Source organism: Salvelinus sp. IW2-2015, linkage group LG28 (genome assembly GCF_002910315.2).
Source record: "Salvelinus sp. IW2-2015 linkage group LG28, ASM291031v2, whole genome shotgun sequence".
Lineage (NCBI taxonomy): Eukaryota > Metazoa > Chordata > Actinopteri > Salmoniformes > Salmonidae > Salvelinus > Salvelinus sp. IW2-2015.
The window spans coordinates 21970937-21983939 of record NC_036868.1 but is presented as its reverse complement, the minus strand read 5'-3'; positions in this window follow the sequence as shown (position 1 = coordinate 21983939).

The window sequence follows — 13003 nt, the reverse complement described above, 5'->3', positions numbered from 1 at the left end:
CTTGTGGTTGTGTGTGTGTGTGTTGGTGTGTGTGTGTGTGTGTGTGTGTTGTGTGTGTTTGTGTGTGTGGCTGTGTGTGTGAATCAGGAAGCTACCTGAAAATGTCTAACGCCGCCGCTAGCGAGATTTGTGTTGCAACAGATTTTCATCTGACAGTGTTGACCTAGCAGTGGGTAAGATGGCCTAATATAATTTATTAGTACAGCAACAGTCGATTGAACTGTGAGTCAGTGTTTGAACAGTCCATTCAATAGTAGAGATTCGAAATTGTATGCTAGTTCACTAGTTAACGTCATTCTGCAGTACGGTAGCACGATAACTCGAACTTCAAATGAACAGCTAGCTACTACTAAGCCAATTTTTTGCTTTTGATTACGTGACTAGCCAGCTAACCAAAACTATGTATTGATTATACATTGTTTCAGTGATCAACAGTTTACAACGTTATGCCTCACATCATTATGTGCCTCTCAAGGCAAAAGCAGAATGTCAGTGTTAAGGTAAGTTATATTGGTGTGTGTGTGGTGTGTGTGTGATGACGTCGAGCGTGTCGCTTTTAATGCTGGGTGAGAATGTCAATGTATCTGTTGTGTTTTTTTCTTGGCATAGTTATGGATGCATTCGGGCCTGATTGAACTCACACATCATGCCGGACGCTGCAGTCTTCACCGTGGTCGTCCTGTGTATCCCCAACAACACTCAGGGGACTATCACTTTGTCCGCTCCTTCGTAGCTGGAGGTAAGGGCGGCTGCCCAGTACTTCATAGTTTGTAATAATACAGAAATACAATACAGACATACCAGTAGTACAACATCCAGTGACATCCAAGACCTGTGGGTCTGTAATGAGCTGCATAGTGGTGCTGGGCCAGAGTTCTATCTGCTGTAATATACAGACTACCTATCATCTAATTAGTGGTAGGTAAACTCACCAGAGATTCCAGAAGAAATGTGGGTATACGTCTAGACCATTGGTGTTTAGAGCGACATAGGCATAATGAGTTTGTTGAGCGTTCGCGTTTCATGACCCCAGGATTAAGCTGACTTGTCTTTGGACCTTTGGAATGTATACCAAGCTCCGATACTCTCGTGAAATGGCGCTCTGATTCTTGTACTAATACGTCTGCCAGGGCCATAGGCTCAGACTGTGAGACCTGCTGTAACCCAACCTGACACCAGGCTTAGCCCCATACAGCCCAGGCTTTGGGCCGTTGAGCTCAGGTGAAAGACTGATACCCTGATTTAATACTGAGTAGGAGACAGGCATGCAATGGGATAGAGCATTCGTTCTCTGGCCTCTTTTCTCTGGCCTCTTTTCACCCTCATTCTCTATCACATGTGACCGACCGGCTCGATTCGGTCTTATGTAGCAAAATTTGAAATKGTGTTTTTTACATTGGATGAAAGTAGAGACTCAGAACTAGAAAACGGTACATCATACGTTACAGTTGAGGAACAATGGGAAAGTAATTCCGCTTTGAAAGTTGATAAACTTGTAAAATCACTTTTGAGAAAATTGCCCTTCAATGTTTTCGCACACCTACCGGAGAGCTCKTCTTTGTCTACACCCATTCAACATTTTCACTTTAGCCCCACACATCTCTAAGGATTCACATGTGAGGCCATGTATTGAACAATCAAAGATTTCAAGACTAAAGGCTGGTTTAAACTATGGGTGAGTTCATAAATGTAAGTACCAGAGTGTTTTCTGAGCGTTTGTAAACTCAGAGCGTTGTCAGATTGTCCRTTAGTAAATTCAGAGAGATTTGCTCTCTGAGCATTCGGAGCGCACACTGGACGCTCTGACCGAAGAGTACTGTTGATTTGATAAGGTCTAACCTAACAACAGCAGTCAAGCACAAAGCTAACTGGCTAACGCTACTTCCAGACACAAATGAAAGTCTATTTCCGTGGCTAAACCAACTAGGCTCATAATTTAACAATTGTATTCATATTTACAGATGTCATACAAGTTTGTTATTAAGGCACATGAAAGTTCACATTTTGATAACAAAAATAAAACGTTTACGTTCAAATGCCTCTCCTGTGAAGTAATGGCGCGCGACATACGCCGAGTTTCCTGAAATACTGGCCCCATTTCATTCTCATTCTCACTCTCTCTCTCATTCTCTAGCAGGGTGCTCACTTGAGTTGCCTCAATCAGCTGTGAGATCTGAACAGATGCAGACACACATACGCACGCACACACACACACATAAACACACACGTGTGACTGGTGGTTAACCAATGAGGAAGAAAATGCCCATCTCTTTCGCTCTCTCTCTCTCTGTCTCTTTCTTTCATTCTTTCTCTCTCTCTCTCTCTCTCTCTCTCTCTCTCTCTCTTTCTCTCGCTCCCACGCATGCACACACGCTGTCGGGGAAAGTTTAATCAATAATGAGGAGAGACAAGGTCAACCACCAATCAGGATATTACTTTTTAAAAAATGTATTAATAACATCAATTCATTATTGCAATAATGAAGCTGGTCGACGACCCATCCGTAGGTGATTCGTTGAGAGTCCAACGAGCAGATTTGAGTCACAGCATTTTATAGCAAAGTACATCCACCCTGAATGTTCATTACAAACAWCAGATGTATGGAATGGGTCAAAGGGTTAGGATTCGTATGAAAGATAGTAATAATTCACAGCAGACAGTATCTACGGTAAAGACTGTAAGCATTTCACTGTTAGTCGATACCTGTTGTTTACGAGGAATGTGACAAACAAGGGTTTGAACCCAAATTATTTTCCATTCATTTTGTTTTGAACAGAACCATAATTTTTTCAATCCTTTCCACTGTTCAGACCAGTCAAATAAAGTTCTGAACTGGTTCGAACACAAACAAGTAACGGTTTATATCGTTCCTTTCTTTTCCTTTTTAAACATCTTAAATCCATTTTTTTAACATTTATATAGCTCAACATTAAATTACTTCACCATTCGATAGAAAAGCTTGCTATGGAGCGGGAAAGCTATGCATTGGACAGACAAGTGTAGTGTAGGGTACGACATACGTGTCACGCCCTGACCTTAGAGAGCCGTTTTATTTCTCTATTTGGTTAGGTCAGGGTGTGATGTGGGGTGAGCATTCTATGTTTTGTATTTCTGTATGTTTGGCCGAGTGTGGTTCCCAATCAGAGGCAGCTGTCTATCGTTGATTGGGAATCATACTTAGGCATCCTGTTTTGCCACCTTAGTTGTGGGTAGTTGTCTGTGTTAGTGGCCTGTATAGCCCTAGTCAGCTTCACGTTCGTTTTTGTTGTTTCTTGTTTTGTTGGCGACTTTCTTAATAAAGAAAATGTACGCTCACCACGCTGCACCTTGGTCCGGTCATTTCCCTGACGACGTTCGTGACAGAACTACCCACCACAAACGGACCAAGGAGCGTGGTAAGGAGGACTGGACATGGGAGGACATCCTGGCGGGAAGGGATCGCCTGCCGTGGGAGCAGGTGGAAGCAGCGAGGAAGGCGGAGGCAGCTAGAAAAAGGGCCCAGGATTACACAGGGTCACGGCTAGCATGAAAGACCGGTAGGCCACTCCCCAATTTTCTTTGGGGGGGTACACGGGGAGTGTGGCAGAGTCAGGATTCAGACCTGAGCCAACTCCTCGTGCTTACCCTAAAGAGCATGGTACTGGTCAGGCACCGTGTTAAGCGGTGGAGCGCACGTTGTTTCCAGTGCGCATTCACAGCCCAGTGCGCTACATTCCAGCTCCCCGCATTGGACGGCATAGAGTGGGCATCCAGCCAGGACGGATGKTGCCGGCTCAGCGCGCCTGGCCTCCAGTGCGTCTCTTCGGCCCAGGATATCCTGCGCCGGCTCTGCGCACTGTGTCTCCGGTGCGTCTGCACAGCCCAGTGCGTCCTGTGCCAGTGCCCCGCATTTGCCGGGCGAAGGTAACCATCCAGCCAGGACGGGTTGTGCAGGCTCTACGCTCGAGACCTCCAGTGCGCATCCACGGCCCAGTGTAACCGGTGCCTACTCCAAGAACCAAGCCTCCAGTATGTCTCCCCAGCCTGGTGAGTCCTGTGCCTGCTCCCAGAACCAGGCCTCCTGTATGTCTCCCCAGCCTGGTGAGTCCTGTGCCTGCTCCCAGAACCAGGCCTCCTGTATGTCTCCCCAGCCTGGTAAGCCCTGTGGCAGCTCCACGTACCAGGCTGCCTATACGTCTCCTCACTCCAGACATGATCCATGGCACAAAGCCTCCAGTGATGATCCATGGCACGAAGCCTCCAGTGATGATCCATGGCAGAAGCTCAGTGAGGATCCATGACCGAAGCTCCAAGTCATGCAGGTCCAGTTGGATCATGGCACGGCTGGATGATCATGGACAGTCGGAGCAGGCGACTGCGTGAAGACATGTGAAGCTCCAGTATTGATCCGCGGTCCGGAGCCTGCAGGCGGTCTCGCAGTCTGGAGCCTCCAGTAGACGAGGGTCCGTCCGGGCTGCAACGAGGTCTCTCCGTCGGGGCTGCAGGAGGGTTCCAGTTCGGGCCTGCGCAGGGTCACAGTCGGGGCTGCAGCGGGGTTCATTTCCGGGGGCTGCAGCGAGGGTCCCAGTCCGGGCCTGCAAGAGGGTCCTCGTGTCAGGGGGCTGCAGCGAGGGACCCAGTCCTGGGCGGCAACGAGGTTCCGAGTCCGGGACCTGCAACGAGGGTCGCAGTCGGGGCCTGACGCGAGGGTCGAGTCCGGGACCTCAGCGAGGGGTTTCCCCAGTGCGGGAATGCAACGAGGGTCCCAAGTCGGGACTGCAACGAGGGTCCCGCACCGAGCGCCACCAAAGTGGGGTGAGCCAGAGGTGGAGCGGGGTCTCCGTCCCGCACCGGAGCGCCACCAGAGTGATGCCCACCGGACGTCCATATAGGTTCAGATTTGGCCGGGAGTCCGCACCTTTGGGGGGGGGGGTACTGTCACGCCCTGACCTTAGAGAGCAGTTTAATTTATTTTCGTTCTGTTAGGTCAGGGTGTGATGTGGGGTGGGCATTCTATGTTTTGTATTTCTGTATGTTTGGCCGAGTGTTTTTTTACTTTTTTTAAGAATGGGAAATGTCAAAATAATAGTAGAGAGAATGGTTTATTTCAGCTTTTATTTCTTTCATCGCATTCCCAGTCGGTCAAAAGTTTACATACACTCAATTAGTATTTGGTAGCATTGCCTTTAAATTGTTTAACTTGGGTCAAACATTTCGGGTAGCCATCCACAAGCTTCCCACAATAAGTTGGGTGAATTTCGTCCCATTCCTCATGACAGAGCTGGTGTAACTGAGTCAGGTTTGTAGGCCTCCTTGCTCGCACACGCTTTTTCAGTTCTGCACATACATTTCCATAGAATTGAGGTCAGGGCTTTGTGATGGCCACTCCAATACCGTGACTTTGTTACCCTTAAGCCATTTTGCCACAATTTTGGAAGTATGCTTGGGGTCATTGTCCACTTGGAAGATCCTTTTGCGACCTGACTGATGTCTATGTTGCTTTATTTTATCCACATAATTTTCCAACCTCATGATGTCATCTATTTTGTGAAGTGGACCAGTCCCTCCTGCAGCAACGCACCCCCACAACATGATGCTGCCACCCCCGTGCTTCACGGTTGGGATGGTGTTCTTTGGCTTGCAAGCCTCCCCCTTTTTCCTGCAATCATAAAGATGGTCATTATGGCCAAACAGTTATATTTCTGTTTCATCAGACCAGAGGACATTTCTCCAAAAAGTACGATCTTTGTCCCCATGTGCAGATGCAACCGTAGTCTGGCTTTTTTTATGGCGGTTTTCGAGCAGTAGCTTCTTCCTTGCTGAGCGGCCTTTCAGGTTATGTCGATATAGGACTCGTTTTACTGCGGATATAGATACTTTTGTACCTGTTTCCTCCAGCATCTTCACAAGGTCCTTTGCTGTTGTTCTGGGATTGATTTGCACTTTTCGCACCAAAGTACGTTCATCTCTAGGAGACAGAATGCGTCTCCTTCCTGAGCGGTATGACGGCTGCATGGTCCCACGGTGTTATGCTTGCGTACTATTGTTTGTACAGATGAACGTGTTACCTTCAGGCGTTTGAAAATTGCTCCCAAGGATGAACCAGACTTGTGGAGGTCTTGGTAGATTTCTTTTGATTTTCCCATGATGTCAAGCAAAGAGGCACTGAGTTTGAAGGTAGGCCTTGAAATACATCCACAGGTACACCTACAACTTACTCAGCTAATTGACTTCATTTATCAGAAGCTTCTAAAGCAGTGACATAATTTTCTGGAATTTTCCAAGCTGTTTAAAGGCACAGTCAACTCAGTGTATGTAAACTTCAGACCCACTGGAATTGTGATACCGTGAAATTATCTGTCTGTAAACAATTGTTGGAAAAATGACTTGTGTCAAAGTAGATGTCCTAACCGACTTGCCAAAACTATAGTTTGTTAACAAGACATTTGTAGAGTGGTTGAAAAATTAGTTTTAATGACTCCAGGGAGACACTGGAGTAAGTTTCTGAGTAACAGTGAGGGCTTTGCATAAGCGCTTTGTTGCGTTTTTTTGTCAGACTGGAAAAAACTGTCCGGAATGTAAAATAACGTTATTAACTGGTTCCCATGCTTTTAAAATAATGGTTTTGTTCCGGAACAGTATGGATCACTTTCATTCTTGGTTCTGGTTCTGTTCCTCAAAAATGTTATTTTCCAGTTTTCAGTTCTGTTCCCTGGACCGGTTCCAACCCCTGGTAATTTCTAATACTTTTTCAAATCTGAAATTTAGTTTAATTTCAGTTTGTTTTCAGACTTGATTTACTCGTTTTTATTCAGTTTGAGTTTGATAAAAACTTTTCTATTTCGTTTTTCTATTATTTAGTTTCAGTTTTAATTTCAGTGTTAAGGACAGAAAGTAGCCTATTCATGGGAGGCTAGGACACATGTATGTGTTGTAGTACTATAGCAGGGGTACTCATGTACTATTTGAGATGGTCCGGTCACACAAATTTCCAAGGTGGCACAGGTCCGGATGGATATTGTCATTTATTGGCGTAGTAACAACCCCCCCCCCCTCCCTTGCAACCTATGTGACCCCAAACTCTTAAAATTGTTGCCATTGAGCGAAGAGAACATTTAGGAGTTTTAAAGTTAATTTCCTGCTATTCTAAAAATGTTTGTGGTCTTGTTGATACCAGGAGTCGAATCTTGATATCTGTCTCACCTCATGTTTATCCAGAAATTCTTTGTGTGTGCTGTTCAGATGAACTTTGAGTTTGGTTGCGTTTTCCTTTAATTTCTGTTCCACACATGCTACCGTCTTCTGAAACTACAATAGTTTGTTTTTGTCCATTCTAGCAATGTACTCCCAATAATCCCATACAGTGCTTTGTCTCTTGCGGCCGACCACTGCTGGTGTGGGTTCACGCTCATGCTCCACACTTACCCTCTGATTTTGTCCCTGTTAGCTACTGATAGCTAGTGATAGTGATGCACAAGCTAGGCCTATTTGTAACATCGCCATCTACAGTCAGCATTTTCCACAGGTTCAGAAGCTGGGAAACCTGATTAGAAAAAAACCTTTTCAAATGTTTTTCTTATTTATTTTATTTCAGTTTACTAAACAGTTTATCCAATTTTAGTTTTCATTTAAATCTCAGTGTTTGTTTGCTGTATTAATCTTGGCACGCACACATGCATTCATGCACACACACACACACACACACACACACACACACACACACACACACCACACACCCACACACACACACACACACACACACACACACACACACACACACACACACACACACACACATGAACACGCACGCACTCACACACACAAACACACACACACACCCTGGGCATGTGGTAGGGCTGTGGGCCCCTCCCAGGTGTTCCTCTCGTCTCAATGTATGTGTGATGTGGGCAGCCTGCTCTCCCTGTTACTCCTTCACTCCGACTGGTTATCCAGATGGCTACTCTGTCAGAAGCCCACCTTTAGCCCACTACATCCATCCCTCCCCATTTCTTTACTCCCTCCTTGCCCCCCCTTCTCCCAGCCCGTTTCTTCTGTTCATCCCATACCCTCACTAAACCCCAATCTCAATTCTACCCTTCCTTTCAAATTCCCTCTTCCGCCTCTCTCGTTCTTCCCAATGCCAAATTATTTCCATTGACTTCATCCCTGTTTACTTCTCTTCCTCTTATGCCATTCACTCGTTATTACCCTCCTGTACAACCACTCAGATACTGTATACCCTTTCACTGTCTACTCAAAACACCTACACTATCAAATAAATCCTGTTTTGTTATTTTATAATCATTTCTTTGTTTGTGGTCATGCAATCAGTAAGGCAAGTCATACAAATAAAACATTTTCTACTGTGTAAAGCAAACCAAGCACACACAAAATAGGAGCTACATGTAAAACGCAGGCCCCTTGTGGAAATTAGGTGAATTGCAGCATCATTGAAACGACTCTCCCCCTCCCCTCCCTCAACTCTTACAATAGATTGGAGTGCTAGTAATGGTCCAGTCAATGGATTACAGTTATGGCATTGGGACCATAAAACGGTTTTAATTACGCTAACTTACTGGCAGCAGTTACCTGTAAATTACGGTAAAACAACAGTAAAAAAATATTACAGTAAGAATATTTGATACCGTAAAAAGCCTACAGTATTATTATTGGTACCGTAAACTTAGAATTTCCCAGCATGCTCTACTGCAGGTAGATTATTGGTAATATTTCTATTTTATCTGTGTTTTTGCATGAACATTGATTGATTTAGATTCATCTTATGCTACACAAAGATAAATAACATACATTTTCTAAACTAATCCAATCAGTTTTGCATCCATTATTGAACAGATTTTTCCATTTTAAATGGTTTAGATTGTCTCCTCACAATGTCCCTAACTCTGACAGTCATTCTGAATGCAGGTTGCGGGTGAATGAAAATTCCAACTGTTSGATGTCCTRACTCTGGCTGGATTCCAATAAGAAATATAGCTGCAAACAGCAATACCCAGTTTCARCTGTGGGATTACTGTACCACCATCAGGACTAATTGGACACATCACCCTATGATGAGCTACTTCTGTACTGTTTACCACGCATTTTTCAAATAATGTTGACTACTTTAAAMGTCTTCTTCTGCAGAACCTGCTGGACTGATCGGCACCAATTTGGTACTTAGCATCTATGGATGCACATTTTCAAACACAATAATTTCCAAGAGACTAGCTGAAACAATAYGGCCACTATAAGCCAATTAACTTGCAATTMATGTTTTTTTCCTGTCCAACAGAGCCACCATGTAGCCAAACTGAACCATACTTTACAGATTAGCTAGACTCATATCCCTGAGCATGTGTGCCAAATTTCATCACTCTGATTGATTCAGATCAAGAGATATAAACATGTGCTCGTTATAGCGCCACCACATATGTTGAGTCTTCACAGTGTTTGCAACATGTGTACCAAGTTTTGTTACAATCAAATCAAATTTTATTTGTCACATGCACTGAATCCAACAAGTGTAGACCTTACCGTGAAACGCTTACTTACGAACCATTAAAGAGCAATGCAGAGTTTTTAAAAAGTATTTAAGAAAAAGTGCTAAATAAACGAAAGTAAAAATAGTAACACAATAAAAGAACAGTAACGAGGCTAATAACAAGGGGTACCGGTATCGCGTCAATGTGCAGGGGTACAGAGTAGTCGAGGTAATTGAGGTAATATGTTCATGTAGGTAGGGGTAAAGTGGCTATGCATAGATAATAAACAGAGAGTAGCAGCAGCGTATGTGAAGTGTGAAGGAATTAATGTTGATGGTATATTATTACTATTTTCAGGAATCTTCCAACTGGGATTTCTGAAAAACTGGGAATTTTTGAAATGTTAACAGTATTTTGCAACCCTACTGCAAGTCATGCCCCTCACGCCATGTGACCTAGAATCATGAAATTCCATACTTAAGTTCCTTACCTAACAAGGAACACATTTGCCTCTAGGACCCATAAGGTCGGCCATGATGGATTTTCCACCATTTAGAATTTTTTATAAACACTCAAAACGCTACTCCTCTGCCACCAAATACCGATACGCATTTAATGTATAGCATGATGGAATAAGGTCGCTCAACACAATATGTTCAAAAAATTGGCGGCTACTGAACAATAAACATTCACGTGGGCGTGATCTGGCACATAAAATTCAGGATATAATCAGAAATTGATTGCTAGCTGGCAAGTATCTTCACTGATTTTTCAATCTCTCGCTGACCCAGTCTGAAATACCTACAGTTTAAGTCAGAAGTTTACATACACTTAGCCAAATACAATTTAAACTCGTTTTTCAAATTCCTGACATTTAATCCTTGTAAAAATTCCCTGTCCTAGGTCAGTTAGGATCACCACTTTATTTGAGAATTGAAATGTCAGAAATATAGTAGAAAGAATGGTTTATTTCAGCTTTTATTTCTTTCATCACATTCCCAGTGGGTCAGAAGTTTACATACACTCAATTAGTATTTGGTAGCATTGCCTTTAAATTGTTTAACTTGGGTCAAACGTTTCGGGTAGCCTTCCACAAGCTTCCACAATAAGTTGGGTGAATTTGCCCATTCCTCCGAAAGAGCTGGTGTAACTGAGTCAGGTTTGTAGGTTTGAGGTCAGGGCTTTGTGATGGCCACTCCAATACCTTGACTTTTTGTCCTTAAGCCATTTTGCCACAACTTTGGAAGTACGCTTGGGGTCATTGTTCATTTGGATGACCATTTGCGACCAAGCTTTATCTTCCTGACTGATGTCTTGAGATGTAGCTTCAATACATACACATAATTTTCCTCACTCATGATGCCATCTATTTTGTGAAGTGCACCAGTCCTCACGCCGGCCCTGTGCTTCACGTTGGGATGGTGTTCTGGCTTGCAAGCCGCCCCTTTACTCCAAATATACAATGGTCATTATGGCCAAACATTTATTTTTGTTTCATCAGACCAGAGGACATTTCTCCAAAAAGTACAATCTTTGTCCCCATGTGCAGTTGCATACCATACTCTGGCTTTTTGATGGTGGTTTTGGAGCAGTGGCTTCTTCTTGCTGAGCGGCTTTCAGGTTATGTTGATATAGGACTCGTTTTACTGCGGATATAGATACTTTTGTACCTGTTTCCTCCAGCATTTCACAAGGTCCTTTGTTGTTGTTCAGGGATTGATTTGCACTTTCCGCACCAAAGGACATTATTCTAGGAAACAGAATGCGTCTCCTTCCTGAGCGGTATGAGACTGCGTGTCCCATGGTGTTTATACTTGCTTACTATTGTTTGTACAGATGAACTGGTACCTTCAGGCATTTAGAAATTGCTCCCAAGGATGAACCAGACTTGTGGAGGTCTACAATTTTTTTCTGAGGTCTTGGCTGATTTCTTTTTATTTTCCCATGATGTCAAGCAAAGAGGCACTGAGTTTGAAGGTAGGCCTTGAAATACATCCACAGGTACTCCTCCAATTGACTCAAATTATGTTAATTAGCCTAACAGAAGCTTCTAAAGCCATGACATTTTTTCTGGAATTTTCCAAACTGTTTAAAGGCACAGTCAACTTAGTGTATGTAAACTTCTGACCCACTGGAATTGTGATACAGTGAATTATAAGTGAAATAATCTGTCTGTAAACAATTGTCGGAAAGATTCCTAGTGTCATGCACAAAGTAGATGTCCTAAAAACTATAGTTTGTTAACAAGGTTGAAAAACAAGTTTTAATGACTCCAACCTAAGTGTATGTAATCTTCCGACTTCAACTGTATGTGTTTCAAGTAGACCACCATAGTCCCTGTGCCAAGAAGCCAAAGTAACCTTACCTCCCCGTAACACTCACATCTGTAGCCATGAAATGCTTTGAAAGACTAGTCATGGCTCACATCAACACGTCATCCCAGAAACCCTGGAAACACTTCAATTCGCATACCGCCCCAATAGATCCACAGATGATGCTAACTTTATTGCACTCCACACTGCCCCTTTCCACGTGTACAAAAGGAACACCTACTGTATGTGAGAATGCTGTCCATTGACTACAGCTCAGCGTTCAACATCATAGTGCCCTCTAAGCTCATCACTAGCTAAGGACCCTGGGACTAAACACCTCCCTCTGCAAGTGGGTCCTGGACTTCCTGACGTCCCCAGGTGGTTAGGGTAGGCAACCAAACATCTGCCACGCTGACCCTCAACACGAGGGCCCCTCAGGGGTGCGTGCTTAGTCCCCTCCCGTACTCCCTGTTTACCCACGACTGCATGGCCAGCACAACTCCAACACCATCATTAAATTTGATACAAAATGACGGTGGTAGGCCTAATCACTGATGACGGTGAGAGCTATAGGGAAGAGGTCAGAGACATTGCAATGTGGTGCCAAGACAACAACCTCTGCCTCAACATGAGCAAGACAAAAGAGCTGATCGCTGGACTACAGGAAACGGAGGGCCGAGCACGCACCCACACACTACAGAGGGTAGTGCGTACAGCCCAGAACATCACTGGGCGCCGAGCTTCCTGCCATCCAGGACCTCTATACCAGGCGGTGTTAGATGAAAGCCCTAAAATTGTCAACGACTTCAGCCACTCAATCATAGACAGTTCTCTCTGCCTACAGCATGGCAAGCAGTACCTGATAGCAAGTCTGGGACCAAAAGGCTCCTTACCAAGCTTCTACCCCCAAGCCATAAGACTGCTGAACAGTTAATCAAACGGATCTACGCAGAATGTTGCATTGATCCCCTTATTTTAAATATTATTTATTATATTTTTTGTACTGACTCTCTTGCAACAGTCTTGATGTACACTCACTGGACTCTAACCACAACTGACACTCCAACACACACACACACACAACACACACACCACACACACACCACACACACACACACCACACACACAACACACACACACACACACACACACACACACACACACACACACACACACACACACACACACACAACCCCACACACACACACACACACAACACACGTTCCTTCA